The sequence below is a fragment of the Stegostoma tigrinum genome, unplaced genomic scaffold (assembly GCF_030684315.1).
Source record: "Stegostoma tigrinum isolate sSteTig4 unplaced genomic scaffold, sSteTig4.hap1 scaffold_91, whole genome shotgun sequence".
Classification (NCBI taxonomy): Eukaryota; Metazoa; Chordata; class Chondrichthyes; order Orectolobiformes; family Stegostomatidae; genus Stegostoma; species Stegostoma tigrinum.
The window spans coordinates 481,853-494,402 of NW_026728816.1; the positions used below are offsets into that span (position 1 = coordinate 481,853).

At 43.0% G+C, this 12,550-nt stretch overlaps 1 pseudogene; it reads right to left on the reverse strand.

Moving 5' to 3' along the window:
- LOC132209403 (utrophin-like) overlaps positions 1-12,550 on the reverse strand; it is an 84,470-nt pseudogene that overhangs the window by 12,164 nt on the left and 59,756 nt on the right.

Sequence of the window (12,550 nt, forward strand, 5' to 3'; positions counted from 1 at the left end):
GTTCCATGAAGTTGGCAATGCAGGTCAACAGAGTGGTTAAGAAGGCATATGGTGTGCTTTCCTTCATCGGACGGGGTATCGAGTACAAGTGTTGGCAGGTCATTTTGCAGTTGTATAAGACTTTGGTTCGGCCACACTTGGAGTACTACGTACAGTTCTGGCCGCCTCATTACCAAAAGAATGTGGATGCTTTGGAGAGGGTGCAGAGGAGGTTAACCAGGATGTTGCCTGGTATGGAGGGTGCTAGCTATGAAGAGAGGTCGAGTAGATTAGGATTATTTTCATGAGAAAGACGGAGATTGAGGGGGGAACCTGATTGAGGGTTACAAAATCATGAGGGATACAGACAAGGTGGATAGCAAGAAGCTTTTTCCCCCAGAGTTATTGACTCAATTACAAGGGGTCATGAGTTCAAACCGAGAGGAGGAAAGTTTCAAGGAGATATGCAAGGGAAGTTCTTTAGGAAGAGGGTGGTGGGTGCCTGGAATGCGTTGCCAGCAGAGCTTGTAGACGCAGACACGATAGGGTCTTTTAAGATGTACCTGCACAGGTACATGGATGGGCAGGGAGCAAAGACCCTGACAAAATAGACGACAGGTTTAGACAGAGGATCTCGATTGGCGTAGGATTCGAGGGCCGAAGGGCCTGTTCCTGTGCTGTAATTTTCTTTGTTCTTGGATCAGATAAGAAGGAAAAGGGAGGTGTATAACAGTTATCAAGGGAATAAATCAACAGAGTCCCTGTAGACACACTAACGTCAACCAGGCCAACATCCCCAGCACTGAGGCACTGACCATCCTCGATCAGCCACAATGGGCTGGACACTTCATCTGTATGACTGACACGAGACTCCCCGCATGTTCTAATCCCAGCTTCAAAACAGCAGGCGAGACCCAGATGTGCAGAGGAAGCACTCGGTGATAAACTCAAGGCCTCAACGGTGAAGTGCAACATTCCTGCAGACACCGAGAATCACTGGCTGAAGACGGTCCGATGCCTGAGGAGCACCTGGGAAGGCATCAACACCTCGAGGCTTGATTTGGAAGCAGCGGAAGCCATGCAGCTACATCAACAACGCCCTCACCCCTTCCCACGACCACCTTCTGCCCCAAGTGCAACAGAGCCTACGGTAGCTGCATCGGTCTGTACAGCCACCCGTAGATTCAGCCTGAGAGTGGGAGACTGTCATCCACATCTGCGAGAAACCACCATGATGATGATGTATAGTGTGCAGGGGGATCTTGTCATAGCAATTAAGAGAACAAATAGAGGGCAACAGAACGCTGGTGACCAGGATTAGGATCAGGGAGAATCTCAAAATCTTCTACAAGTGTCTCAGAGCCAAAGAGAAAATCCAGGGAAAACCAGGTCTCATGAGGGATGAAGAGGAAAATGTATGGTTTGAACTGGACAGCAATTGTCAGGTGTTAAACGAGAAATTCACATCACCTTTTACATGTGAGAAGGAGCATTTCGGCACACAATTCCTGAGCAGAATTAACAGAGACTGGGGACATGTAAGGTGATCCGGTGAATTTAAAATCAGAAGAATTACCTGGAGAACAAGTAACATAGTTCCACTTAACAAAATGCATGACAAACATAGAGCAGAGTATTACAGTCTGGTGAGTATCACATCAGTAGATAGGAAAATATTGGAGAATATTCTGAACGGCAGGCTTAATTTCCTTGGAAAGAAGCAGGGTTTGATCAGCAACGGTCAGCATAGCTTTGTCAGAGGGAGGTCATGCCTCACAAACCTAGATGATCCTTTCAAAGAGGTGACGGAGTGTGTAGATGGGAATTGATGCAGTGAAAACAGATTTCAGCAAAGACTTGGACAGGATCTCACATGGGACCTTAAAGTAAGGGAACACGTAGGAGGCAGCGATCATAATACAGTAGAGTTCGGTCTGCAGTTTGAAAGAGAGAAGGCAAAATCGGATGGAATGGTATTACAGTTAAATAAAGGTAATTGCAGGGGCATGAGAGAGGAATTGATGAAAATCGACTGGAAGCAGAGCCGAGCGGGGAAGACAGTAGACCAACAATGGCAGGAGTTTATAGGTGTAATTGAGGACACAGGACAGAGGTTCATCCCAAAGAAAACAAAGATTATCTGGGGTGGGATTAGACAGCCATGGCTGACAAAGGAAGTCAGGAAATATATCAAAGAAAAAGAGACAGCCTATAAAGTGGCCAAGAGCACTGGGAAATCAGAAGATTGGGAAGGCTACAAAAACAGACAGAGGATAACAAAGAGAGCAACAAGGAAGGAGAAGATCATATATGAAGGTAGGCTAGCTCGTAATATTAGAAATGATAGTCAAAGCTTCTTTCAATACATAAGAAACAAACGAGAGGCAAAGGTAGATATTGGGCCGCTCCAAATTGATTCAGGAAGGCCTGTGACGGGAGATAAGGAAATAGCTGAAGAACTTAATAAGTACTTTGCGTCAGCCTTCACAGTGGAATACATGAGTAGTATGCCAACAATTAGGGAGAGCCAGAGGGCAGAGTTGAATACGGTAGGCATTACAAAAGAGAAAGTGCTAGAAAAGCTAAAGGGTCTAAAATTTGATAAATCTCCTGGCCCCGATGGGCTACATCCTAGAGTTCTGTGGGAGGTGGCTGAGGAAATAGCGGAGGCTTTGGTCGTGATCTTTCAAAATTCACTGGAGTCAGGGAAAGTCCCAAATGATTGGAAAATTGCTGTTGTAACCCCCTTGTTTAAGAAAGGATCAAGGCAAAAGATGGAAAATTATAGGCCGATTAGCCTAACCCTGGTAGTTGGTAAAATTCTAGAATCCATTGTCAAGGATGACATTTCTAAATTCCCGGAAGTGCAGGGTCAGATTAAAACAAGTCAGCATGGATTTAGTCAGAGGAGGTCGTGCCTATTAGAATTGTTTGAAGAGGTAACAAGTATGTTAGACCAGGGAAACCCAGTAGATGTGATCGATCTAGACTTCCAAAAGGCCTTTGATACAGTGCCTCACGGGAGGCTGCTGAACGAGGTGATGGCCCATGGTGTTCGACGTGAGCTACTGGCTTGGATTGAGGATTGGCTGCCTGACAGAAGGCAGAGAGTTGGGTTAAAAGGCTCTTTTTCGGAATGGCAACCAGTGACGAGCGGTGTCCCGCAGGGTTCAGTGTTGGGGCCACAGCTGTTCACCATTTTCATTAATGATCTGGATGAAGGGACTGGGGACATTCTGGCGAAGTTTTCCGATGATACGAACATAGGTGGACAGACAGGCCGTGCTGAGGAGGTGGGGAAGCTGCAGAAAGATTTAGACAGTTTGGAAGAGTGGTCCAGGAAATGGCTGATGAAATTGAATGTGAGTAAATGTGAGGTTTTGCACTTTGGAAAAAAGAATACAGGCATGGACTATTTTCTAAATGGTGAGAAAATTCGCAAATCAGAAGTGCAAAGGGATCTGGGAGTGTGGTCCAGGATTCTGTACAAGTTAACTTGAAGGTCGAGTCCATAATTAAGAAAGCAAATGTAATGTTGTCGTTTATCTCAAGAGAGTTGGAATATAAAAGCAGCGATGTGCTTCTGAGGCTTTATAAGGCTCTAGTTAGACCCCATTTAGAATACTGTATCCAATTTTGAGCCCCACACCTCAGGAAGGACAGGCTAGCCCTGGTTCGTGCCCAGCGAAGATTCACACGGATGATCCCTGGAATGGTAGGTTTAACGTATGATGAACGGCGAAGGATCCTGGGATTGTCCTCGTTAGAGTTTAGAAGGTTGAGGGGAGATTTAGAAACTTACAAGATAATGTATGGTTTAGAAGGGGTGGACGCTAGGAAGTTGCTTCCGTTAGGCGGCGAGACTAGGACACGTGGGCACAGCCTTAAAATTAGAGGGGTAAATTTAAAACTGAAATGAGACGACATTTCTTCAGCCAGAGAGTGGTGGGCTTGTGGAATTCATTGCCACAGAGTGCATGGAGGCCGGGACGTTGGATGCCTTCAAGGCAGAGATCGACAAATTCTTGATCTCGTAAGGAATCAACGGCTACGGGGAGAGTGCGGGGAGGTGGTGTTGAAATGCCCATCAGCCATGATTTAAATGGCGGAGTGGGCTTGATGGGTCGAATGGCCTTACTTCCACTCCTATGTCTTATGGTCTTATGGACAGGTACATGGATGGGCGGGGAGCAAATGGACACAGACCCTTAGGAAATAGATGGCAGGTTAGACAGAGGATCTCGATCGGCACAGGCTCGGAGGGCCGAAGGGCCTGTTCCTGCGCTGTAATTTTCTTTGTTCTCTTTATTTGTACTCTTGCCTCTCTCTTACCTTTTATAGCTGAAAGAAACTCCTGCAATTTTTTTAATATTACCCTCATTAATATTGCCCTCATATTTCATCTTCTTCCCCCTTATTACCTTTTTACCTGTCCGCTGCCAGTTTTCGAAAGGCTTCCCAATTCACTGGCTTCCCACTAACCGCAACACATTTTATGCTTTTTCTTTTGCTTTCATCCTGTCCTTGACTTATCTTGTTAGTCGTGGTTGCTGATCTTTTCCTGATCTCAACTCCACTCTCCTGCCTGCTCCCCATGGCCCTTTCTCCCTATTTTTCATCAGAAACATATTTATTTCTTTCTTGAATCGGTCGATTGGTGCTGCCTCCATTGCATTCAGGGGCAATGAATTCCATAGATTCACAACCCACTCCTCGTCTCTATTTTGTACATGCCATGCCTCACTCGATAGCTACAGCTTCTTGTTTAAGAATGTCCCACAATGCAGAACATTTGCTCAATGCCAATCTTTTCAATCCCCTTTACTATTTTATATACCTCAATCAGAACCACCCCGCTCATTCTTTCCAACACCAGCAAGTACAAGCCCAAGCTACTCAGCCACTTCTCATATGACAGCCCTTTCATCCCTGGAATCAATCAGTTCAACCTCCTCCGAACTGCCTCCAGTGCAAACGCATTCATCCTCAGTGAGGGGATCAAAACTGGACACAAGACTCTGGTCTCACCAACACCCAATGTGTTCGGAAAAACACTTTGTTACTTTAATGATCCAGTCCTTTTGTGATAAATGCCAGAGTTCCATCTGCCTTCCTTGTGCTATGCCTAACCCGCATACCAACTTTCAGCTATTCATGCACAAAGACAGCCAGACAACTTTGCACTGACACACTTTGAATCTCCCCTCCATTTAAATAATAATTTGCCCTTTTTTTCCTGGACAAAATAGGCAAGCCTCATGCTTATCCACATTAACCACCTGCCAGATTCTGGCCCATTCTCCTCGCCTATCAATATTCAGCTGTGGATGTTCTATTTCACATCACAGGCTGTTTTCCCACCTCTTTCAGAATCATCCATGCATTCTGTTACATTACACTTTGTCTCTGCTTACATATCATTTGTATATGTTACAAATAGTCGAGGTCAGAGAACTGAAGCCCGCAGCACCCCACTTGTAACAATTCACCATCCAGACAAAGACTCATTTATCCTGACCCTCAGCTTTCTGTCAGTTAGCCAGGCCTTTATTCAAACCAATATTCTACCCTTAATCCCCTTGGATCTAACCTTCTGGTTCACTTTTTTATGCAGCAACTGGTCAAATTCTTGCTGGAAATCTCGATTTGCCACATCCCTCAGATCCCTATACAAAATCCTCAATTCTGCTACCTCATCAGTTCCTGACTTCATTACAGCTGTTGTTCAAACATGGTCAAAAGACTTGAATTCCGGAGGTGAGCTAAGGATGGCTACATTTGACCGAGTGTGGCATCAAGGAGCGCTACCAAAACTGCAGCTGATGGGAATCCAGCAGAAACTCACCACTGGTTCGAATAATATCTGCACAGAGGACGATGCTTTTTCATTCTTTCATGGGAAAGAGGGCATTGCTGGTTAGACCAGCTTTTATTGCCCATCCCAAATTGCCTAACTGATATCTGGAGTTCCATGTAGGCCACACCAGGCCTAGCCCAGTTTCCTTCCCTAAAGAACATAAGTGAATCAGATGGGTTTTTCCAACAATTGGCAATGGATTTACGATCATCATTAGACTCTTAATTCCAGATTTTCATTGAACTCAAATTCCATTATGTGCCATCGTGGAATTTGAACCAGGTCCTCAGAACATTACCTGAGTGCTTGGATTAATAGTCTAGTCATAATACCATTAGGTCATCGCCTCTCCTAATGGGAGGCATTTTGGTTGTTGGAGGTCAGCTGCAGGAGGTCCTGAAGGTACAGTCCTAAGCCTAACCATCTTCAGCTGCTTTATCAATGACCTTGTCTCCATCATAAGGTCAGAACTGGGCATGTTCACCAGTGATAGCAGAATATTCAGCATCATTCACCACTGCTCAGATACTGAACCTGTCCATGTCCAAATGCAACAAGGCCAGAACGATATCTCGGCTTGGGCTGCTAAGTGGCAAGTCGCAATTATACTACACAAATACCAGGTAATGACCATCTCCAGTAGGAGAAAATCTATAAATTGTCCCTTGACATTCAATGGTGTAACCATCACTGAATTGTCCGCTATCAAAATCCCGGGTTTTACCAGTGAACAGAAATTCAACTGGACTTCCTATTTAAATGCAGTGGCTACAGTAGCAGGCCCAAAGCTCGGATTACTGCATCAAGTAACTCACCTCCTGATTCCCCAAGCCTGTCTACCAGCTACATGGAACAAGTCAGAAGAATGATGGAATAATCCCCACTTGCCTAGATGGGTGCAGATGCAAAAGCACTCAACAAGTTCAACACCATCCAGGAAAAAGCAGCCTACTCCCTCCAGTGCTCATTAGCAGCAGTGTGTACCATCTATGAGATGCGCTGAGAAATCTGCAAAAGATCCTGAGATCGGACTTTCCAAACCTATGACAAATTTCAGCTACAAGGGCAAGGGTAACAGATATATGAGAACAGCACCACCAACAAGACCCTGTGTCTAAGCCACTCACCATCTCAACTTGGAAATATATTGCTGTTCTTTCACTATCACTGGGTCAAAGTCCTGGAAATTCACCCCCGACTGACTGAGTCTACCTACAGCACATGGACTACAATGATTCAACAATTACAAGGCTAACTAAGGATGGGAAATAAATGCTGCCCCAGTTAGCGATGCCAGTGGCCCAGAAACAAATAAAAATTAAGTATCACCTACCTCCTCTTAATTCCAGTTTCTCATGCAGCACCATTCTGATTATTCTATAAAACCTGGTCTTTCCATAGCAATGCTCAAAGCTACATACAGTACTTGTTTGAGATCAAATTATATTCTGCACAATATTAAGAGCCATCACTGGCTGATGAGTATGATTGCCCAGCTAGGAAATTTCGTATCACGGGTCATGAGCTCTGTGCGGGTTGATTAGCCTGAACTAGAGCCACACGTTTAGCAGGTCTTTCAGGGTGATGGAAGTGGTCTTGGCCTTGAGAACACTAGCATTCCTTTCTCCAGTTCCTTTCCCACACTTCAACTTCTTGCCTGTGTTCATAAAGAAGTATGTGTCTTCAGACAGGAGATTCCCCCAAGTTGGTTTCTTCTGAATGGGGATATCCCATACTTTGACCTCGATGTAGAATTTCTTGAAGGAACATTTCAAGGTCTTTGAAATCAGTTGGCAAAAATTTACTTTGGTAGTCATAACTTAGGCATCCCAAGTACATGGCCAGCCCAATGGGGTTTGTTTCAAATCATCATGGCGTCAATGCTGATGCTAGGAGGTTTTTCCTCCTAGCTGATGTGGAGAATCCATGACAAAACTGTGCTGAAAGGGTCTTGAAGTGGCAGCTGGATGTTATCCAGGTTTCACAGTCATATAGGAGAGGCTGAACGATGCATGCCTTGAACTCAAGGATCTTTTCAAGGATACTTTTGCAAAAGCCTGAAGGGAGATTTGAAGACTTCTGAGAGTGGAAATGACATTGTGAACCACATACTGAAGTTCCATATGCGAGGTCAGTGTCATTTTCTTCTGTGATTTTAAGTGGTTGAGGTGAAAAGGTTTTCCATCCATCCTATCCAAGTCACTGGGAAGCTTGTTCTTGATGAGATTAAGAATGGTGGCGACAAAGTTGGAGAAAAGGGTGGGCATGATGACATATCCCTCCTTGAGCCTCAACTTGACATCAAAGAGCTTCTGCACAATATTGTATTTCTGGTATTGAAGCCTGATTTAAGCTGTTGGCCTTTTATCATTTTAGCAAACTACTTCAACTTTGAGGGAAGATTGTATTTAAATGGTAAAATCCCTAAGTTTCGACAGATTGGAACAATTCTATCAAGTGGAATAATATATTACTCACTGGAGTGCAGTTCTCCACCATTGGGTAATGTAACTTGTGCCCCTTTGACGTGCGCCCCGAAAAGAAACAGCTTCGGCACATGTCATAATTCAAGTGTTTGAGGCTGCGGTACCTATAAAGGAAGAACAAGTAGTAAGAGAAATGTTCATTTTTGTTTGGATATTTTTAACCATCGAAGGAATGCAAGTTAAGTAGTTAAATTATGTATTTTTTTTTATTTTGAAGAAACGGCAAATTATGTGGGGAGAAACAAATGCTAGCAAAGTCGAGGAAAACTGTCCCAACTCCCCCAGTCGATTTTCATAATGGGATATCACATCCCTGGAATTATTGTAAATTGCTTCTGCTCTGCATCCAACGTATTCACAACGTTCCCATTGTATGGAAGGTTTTCATCTGCCACGGTGGCATAAACCTATTTAGAAGTAACCTTGCCAGAATCTTCCTGGAAAAGGTAAATCTGACGAGCAGCGATTGTAACATGTGAAGCTGTAAAGGCCACAATAAACGAGGAGGATACACATTTTCAGCTCAGACGGCAGAAGGGAAGTTCTCCAAGCAAAGAGAAAAAAAAGCCAAGAAATTAACTGTAATAATGGCTGAGAGACAGTGGGCAAGTGGCAAATACATTGAACTAAAAATCCAGAGACCCAGGCTGATGCTCTGGAGAATGTAGGTTCATGTTCAAACACTGTAGCTGGTCAAATTTACATTTCATTACAAAAATACCCAGAACTAAAAGTCATTTCCAGTAACGCTATCATGAAACTATCAACAATTGTTGGTAAAAATCCATCTGATCCACTCTTGTCCTTTCGAGGAGTATTCGATCATCCTTACCCCATCTGATCTACATGTGGCTACAGAGCCACAGCAATGTAGGTAGCTCTGAACCACCCGCCCAGCTATCCACTCAGTTCAACGGCAATTAGCGAAGGACAACAAATGATAACTTCACCGGTGATAGCCAAACCCCTTGCAAGAATGGAAAATGTCATAATGAAATGGAAGGACTTGATCAATGTCGTGTGAAATTATCAACAGATGAATGGATGGAACTGCATACAGAATGCAGGTCATCAATATGATGAGATGGTGCAAAACAAAGAATATTGCCTTCAGATTCCTGTCATGAAGCCAAACTCTGAGACTCAGCAAGCAGTCATAAATGTATGAGCAGAAACTAAATAGCCATGAAAACCAACATAAAAGTACAAACAGCAGGCTCTTAAAATTTTTGGAGCTATGCAAGGCAATATTAAATTATGCACTGAAGTGGTTAAGTTCAGTTAATCCTCTTATAAATAGCACTGCTAACAGGAAACTCACTGTCAATTACAGATTAGTCCAGAATTTTCGAGGCAACAGATAAACTGAAGCAGAATACCAGTTTCCGTGAGGAACAAACATAATTTGGAAGTGAAAGGGATGAAAGGAATTACTTTTCTGAACAACAGTCGGAAGAAATACAGACAGACGGTAGATTGAGAAGATGAAACATTGAGGAGATGGTAAGGAAAGAAATAGATTTGGAAGCAACAGTGTGGTAGAATTGTGGAAGTTCACTGGCCTCACGCAACATCAGGAACCAATACATTTGATCTTTATAGAACAGAATGTCAGAGAAGGGGGGCTCTCTTCCCAAATGGTCAAGCTGACAAAATGTAGGAAAAAGGCTGCCTTCCTCTTGGTGCTTCGCACTGGATGAACACGCGAGGAAAGTTGTGCTTATTGGTTGCGGACCTATTGGTGCTTGGTTCATTCATATCAGGCAGATTCTCCCACAGCGGGTGAAGGTGTGGTCACAGTCTTCACTGGAGGCAACTGAATCGCTTCCTCTTCTTTGTTCATTCATGCAAGTTCTGTGTTTGGATTCCTGATTGCGGCTACAAAATCTCCTATCTGCCCCTCCAACTATCAAGTCTCCGATCACACACGTCCTGTTTACCTTATCCTTTTCCACCGTGTCCCAGAGCCAATTACACTTTACTTGTAATGAATTTTAGGTTCAAATCACAGTAAAAGGAAGCCATTTGGTCCATCATGTTTGAACTAGCTCTCCAAATACATGTCACAAATTAGTGCCTTTTCCTTAACCTGCACATTATTTCTCTTTAATTAATCAACTAATGCTTTCTTGCATCTTTTACTGAAACTGCCTCCTCTAGGTAATGCATTCTATAGACTGTGATAAAGCTATTTCTTACACTGCAGTTACTTCTTTAGTCAATCACTTCAAACCTCTGCATCTTATTCTCAATTCTGTCACAAGTAGGAAAGTCTTCCCCTCGTCTACTCTGACCAGACTTCAAATGATTTTGCAAGATTCAAAATAATCTCTTCTAAGTCTCAGCATCTTCGAGGAAAGCTGTCCTAATTCCTCTAATCAATTTTCATAATGAGATATCTCAACCCTGGAATCATTATTGTAAATTAGTCCTGCTCTGTCTCCAACATTTTCACAAAGTTCCCTTCGCATGGAAGGTTTTCATTCGCCATGGTGGTATAAACCTATTCAGAAGTAACCTTGCCAGAATCTTCCCAGCAATGGAAAGGCTGGTGATCCCATGGTTCTTTGAGCAATCTGACATTTCTCCTTCAGTTTTGTATAAGATATGGCATCTTAAAGATTTTGTGAAATCCTGCCCTGTTCCTCATAGTCCATGAAAAGCTAACAGATCTTGGCCTTCAGAGTTAGGCCACCATTCCTCAAGCTTCAGATGGAATTCAATTGACTCCGGGTCGCTGTTGCTCTTTACTTAGTTATGGCAGTCATAGTTTCATCCACAGTTGGGGTCTCACTCCAGTTCTTCTTAGACAGGGAGTTGTTTGATCAGATCAATGGCAGTAACACGCACCTTCTCCAAGATGGCCAATCTTAGAAATGTAGGAGAATAGTTAACTGAAAAGGGTCAATTTACCCCTTAGAAATCCTGTCCAAATATGCAATTTAATTTACTAATTATGGACAAGAAGTTTTATCGATCATTTAGCAACAACGCAGCAATCACTTTCATAGGATGCACACACACTGATTACAGGACTAATAAAAAGGCCTTTCTGTAAATTCTCAATAATTGCAAATTACAGAACCAACCGGAAGTCAAGTCACAATCCATTCTGAGCCACAGTGTCTGTGATCAATGCAACGGTGAACAAAATACCAAAAGCATGCAGCACTCACCTCTCACAAAAAATTAAGTTAAAGAAGTTGATACTTAATTTGTCCTAATTACTTCTCTGGTCCATGAGTTTGTTGGGATTTTTGATGATTTCAGTTGTGTTGTTGACTGATCGAGTTTCTAATAGAACATCTAAAGTTAAAGCTTTCTTTAAAAACTAACTCCCACTAACTTTCTGCTGGTTTGCACATCTCACCTGAAACCTACGAATGGGTACTCTTTGCAGATGTTACACTTCGCCTGATGTTTTGCAGTTTCAGCAGCTGCCACATGGTGTAGAACAGGCAGCCAGACCATGGATCGAGGCTCCAATCTCACCCACTCTACAAAGTGTTCAATATCAATCTCTGTTTTTGTTCTGGCCCGAGAGGGAAATAAAAGATCAGCTGCATGACTTATTATGTCAAGTTTACATCCGCTATCCTCAGTGATATCTAATACACTATCACTGGGGTTTCTGACATTGTTTTTAATCATTAATTTAATAAAAACATTGACTATTTATAAACATGATAGCCTTGGATTAGTCGTGGTACATGTTGGCCTCTGGAACTAATTCAAACCGAAAATGAGCACAAAATTCACACTGGCAAGTAGACCCGCTTGACCTATTGAATTGGCGCAGAGCACACTTACATGTTGGAAGCAACTGCAGACACTTGGTTCAATGTTTCTGCCTCCAAATGAAGGTACCTCACCGAGCTGCCGAGGGATCTGGACTGCATTGTGAAGCAAAAGGCTCAGGCTTCGTTGGTCACATAAATCTGTGGGTTCAGCTACTTGTTTGAAGAGATCTGCAAAAGTTATTCAGAAGAAAAATATTGATATTCCTAAACTTAAGAGAGGTAGTTGAGAGTTCAATACATCCAATACATCTTCCTCAATTGCCTTGCTTTGTAAATTATCTTAAAACATTATTTTATGATCTTGATTGGCTATTTGCAAACAACTGTGGAAACAAAAACTTCTGTTTGTTTACAACAATGGACAATGTATGTTGTCCAAGGAAGTCATTTGGTCAATTTCTTTCTTGATTGTAAATCTCAAACCTCTC